Below are 5,000 nucleotides of genomic sequence, written 5' to 3' on the forward strand. Positions count from 1 at the left end.
GTTTTAACTTTAATTGATAATAGATAAGTTATTGTTTTCTCCAAAGCCTCAGACTGAAATCATGTAATATTTTAGGACATGTTTGTATAGTGGAAATGAAGGCTGGCGGTTTGGGATTATTTCGGTCACCAGAGGGAGTCATTGGCACAAGCTCAAAAAAAAAAAAAACGAAAAGAACGAAAAAAGAAATAATAAAGACGCCAGAGAAAGAAAGAAAAAAATACTCCTTTCAATATTTTGTGTACATTTTTTTCTTCCTTTTCTTTTATTCCTTTCTTCGAACTTCCTCCTCGCGGCGAGTGTTTACTTCGCCAAATATCGATAAGCGGTGCACTACAGGTACAAGCAGCGAGAGCACACAGCAGGCGGCCACTGAGACGACTCCTTTCGTCATATTCTTTTCTTCTATTGTTAGTTGTCTGAGAAGGAAAAATTATTTATGTATCGACACATAGATTTCGACCCACTGAACCACTCACACACAAACACACATACAAACAAATACACACATATACACGTGTATGTATACCAAAACAGACAAAAATCCAAAGATACACACATTAACAAATGTACAGGCATACAAACAAGAGACACTAATAGAAACTTCCTGTGACTAATAAAATGACGGAAAAAATAAAGGCGATTTCTTCAACATTTTGCAAATAACAGACAAACATCCGTCAGTTTTTTAGGCAGAATACATAAAAACAAGAGTCCCTTTGACGTCATTCTTAGAGTCATCTGGCGTCAGTTCAGTGCACAGGATATGGTCACATCGCATCTAAATACGTCTGTTTATTTAGTTTACGATTGCTGATAAATATAACCAAAGAATCTTCAAGACCAACCTTTAAGCTAAAGGCAAAATAATTTGGTTATGGTATACTGATTTTTCCTTTTCTTAACATTTACAGGCTCGTAAAAATATTGCTCGTTAGACAGAGGCAGTCGAACAGTTTAAGTTGTGGTAGAGTGACATGTGCTTTGACTGCATAAGTAACTTATATGTGTTAGGAAGACCGGAATCGCATGATATCCTGTCTTTGGTGTTATTTCACTTTTACATTCAAGAAAGTACATAAAGTCCTAGATTATTTGTCCCTAGTAAAGGGCATTATTATTATTATTATCATTAAAGATATTATTATCGTTATTATTATTATTATTATTATCATTATTATTATTATTATTATTATTATTATTATTATATTATTATTATTATTATTATTATTTTTTTTTTTTTAGAAATTAAGCCGAATATGAAAAGTGGGCTTTATTACAAAACTCTAAGGATGTTAAGTGCCAGTGATCAAAAACGGCTCGAGCATAAATTCTGTTGCATTTTGATCATATCTGTGCGGATACCCAGGACGGCTAATGGAAACTCTCACAAAACAGAAAAACAACAACAACAATAACAACAATATATCGATTTACTTTGAGCGTTCATATCTAAATCAAATTTATCAAGAACACTTCATATCGACTGTGAATAATCAACTTCCGTGGCGCCGCTTGTAATTTAGCATTCTGTACCAACGCTTCTTTCCGAGGCGTGCTTTCTCGTGACTCAAATTTCTACTCAAGAAGCTCGGCTGAGAGAACAAAGAAATCGTCTTCAAGTGAAGGTAAACACATAAATAATAAGAAGGAGACTCTCTGCTCTTTTTGAAGTACTTATGAAGAGGTTTACGTAAGCATAGATAATGGAAAGAGTTCGGATGTAATTTTTTAAATTATTTTTAACACGACAGACATGAAGAGTTGACTTTCTGCAATCAGCATCAATGGTATAAACTTCTGCAAAGATATTATAATAAAAAAAATAATAATTATCGTCCATGGTCTAAACAACAAATTTATTACGATGGAAGAAAATCTGAAACTCGGACTCGTTAAACTAATCACAAAGTAATGATTAAAAAGAAGGATATGTGGAATATTCCTTTAGTGCCGTTTTCATGCAACACCCATCCCGACGAGTGGAAAGGCACTGCGTCCTTCAAGCCTTGAAGTTCTCACTTGCCACTTTCGTATTCCCAACAAAATTTACGAAAGGATGTCTGTGTCCCTGCCATTGCAAAGGGATATCGGCATATCAGTCTATATATACACATACATATATATATATGTCAGTCTCTCTCTTTCGCTTTCTCTCTCTCTCACTCTCTCTCTCTCTCTCTCTCTCTCTCTCTCTCTCTCTCTCTCTCTCTCTCTCTCTCTCTCTCTCTCTCTCCATGCACACACACACACGCGGACGCACGCACACGCACACACGAACACGCACACGCACACGCACACGCACACGCACACGCACACACACACACACACACACACACACACACACACACACACATACACACACACACACACACACACACACACATATATATATATATATATATATGTATATATATATATATATATCTATCTTTATCTATATATATATATATATATATACATTATTTGTATATATTCATTTATAAATTGTTTTTATTGTGAAACGTGTTGGAAGAAAATGTGATATGACGAAAGGCATAACACCACCAATATGGAATCAGTTGTGAGACGTGGATTTCTAGGAAATGACTTTTCGGGCATACCATCTCACAAGGCATGAATGTCGGTCAGTTCGATCAGGAATAAAAAGCTGGGATAAGATCGTAATAAAAATAAAACCATACAAAACAAAACCAAAAAACACCAGAGAAGAAATGATCTTGAAGGAGTATGAATGATTTTAAAACACAAGGACTGTTCCTGGCAGCTTCTCGGGAAACACAAGGGATCAGCAGCCTCCGGAAATCCTGTTTGCGGATGATCTGATGGAACCGGAAGACCAGGAGCGGAAATGCAAAAAAAAAAAAAAAAAAAAAAAAAAAAAAAAAAAGAGAGAAAAAAGGAAGAAGCAAAGAGAAGAGGAAAAAGGAGAATGTTTCTGTATCTGGAGAATCTTAGAGGCAGAGGTAAAAATGACCCGTAATGTTAACGTCATTTTTTTATCGGGTGGAGGGAAGAGTGAGTAAGAGGAAAGTTTCCTTTTAATAGGGAAGAAAAAAAGTGGATGTTTAGGTAAGGGAAAGGACTAAAATGGCTGATAATTAACGGGATAATCTGTGATGAGATAAAGTGAGAAGTTTATGTTTATTGTGGAGAAAAAGTTGGAAAGAAGAAAAAGAAACATACCTGTGATCTATACTGCCAGTCCATTTCTCTCCTCCCTCCCCCCTACTCTATCTACATATCTCTCTGTGCATATATATATATAATATATATATATGTGTGTGTGTGTGTGTGTGTGTGTGTTTTAATGATAATGATAAGAATAACAATCATTATCATTATTATTACTACTACTACTGCTAACATTACAATAGGCCACTATACATTGATTAACATAGAGTAAGAAGCTGGCATAAGCCTGAAAGGATGAATTGAAAAATTATATGCAGCCTATCGATCGAAAAGAGAATGGAAGAGTATGCCTCAGACCTCTGAACACAGAAGAAAATGCCCTTGACTAGTCCTTGATATGTTCTTGTAGACATGGCTTTCCACAATTCAAAGCGAAATATGATTCCTTTAAAGAGGTTCAACACTCAGTAAAAGAATTATGAAACGTGCAATTCCCGGTAGGTACCCGAATCTATACATAGCCATTTCGAAGCTTTTCAAAATGTTCAACCGAAAAAATAAAAGTTCAGAGAGATGGGCATTGTAGTGTTATCCATCCTGGTAGAATAGATCTATAAAAGTTAAAAGCAATACATTGAAGTCTGAGCATTCATCTATAGTGGGTGGTTTAATGCTTTATGAAAACAATCCTTCATTTGTATTTTGTAATTTAATACATCTGATCTGAAAGAACATAGGTTTTCCCACTCATTTTAGGTAACCGTCCTCATACAAATCTTATTCACAAGAAAATTATTGTTTGCAGCTGCTATTTTTTTTTTTTTTACTTACACTAACGTTAGATATTTTCCTTTTTTTACAATACTTCTTTTTAAAATTTAGTTCCTTATATTATTATACACCCTTTTACTCATAATTGTAGTTATTGTATGTACTTTAGCTGCTGTAATACCTTGCTTCGTGTTGATTTCTTCGGATTTTAGAAACTTTTATACAATATGTAGATAGTTAAGTGAATGGTCGTTGAATTATGAATTTAATTTATAGTTCACAGTAGTATTCTGAATTCCACATACACCCATATATCCCAGAGTACACTTTGTAATACGTCCGTAGAAAAATTAACGAATAAGTGAGAAAAGAAGAGATAAACAGTAAATGAAATGTGTAGATAACTTACCGATTATAATAATGAAAGGGATATTGCTCAGATGTAGTAAAAACACAGATTAGTAAAGAAATAATCAAGTTAGTATCTGGAAAACTCCCCTGTTTAATGCCCAGCAGCATTGTTATAACCATCAGTGGCGTTGTCATCACTGTCAACGTCGCTTTCGTTATCATCATCATCATGATCAACGTCATCGTCATTATCATTATCATCATCATCGTCATCGACATCGTCATCATCGTCATCATCATCATCATCATCGTCATCATCATCGTCATCGTCATCGTCATCGTCATCGTCATCGTCATCGCCATCATCATCATCATCATCATCGTATTTGTACATATATGTAAGCACACATTTATATATACTCACATAAAGACGTGGTTATATTCACACTCGGCATACATATACCGCATGAACGTATATCTATATCTACGTATCTATCTCTTCATAAAACTTTTATCCCTTTTAAAATTCTTTCTGTGCCTGATCTCCTCGCTATCTCCCCTTCGCGATTTTTCCTGTAGCATTTTTTCCAGCCACTTCTTCCCACGCTCTCTTTCACGCAACGTGTTCTGTATTCTTCTCCTCCTATCTCTCCCCATGAGTTTTTGAGTCTTTTTTCTCCGCCTCACAAAAAGGCCGTCTTGCGGGGACTCGAAGGAACTCGGTAATTCATGTTACAACTTTT

The sequence above is a fragment of the Penaeus monodon genome, chromosome 9, assembly GCF_015228065.2.
Source record: "Penaeus monodon isolate SGIC_2016 chromosome 9, NSTDA_Pmon_1, whole genome shotgun sequence".
Classification (NCBI taxonomy): Eukaryota; Metazoa; Arthropoda; class Malacostraca; order Decapoda; family Penaeidae; genus Penaeus; species Penaeus monodon.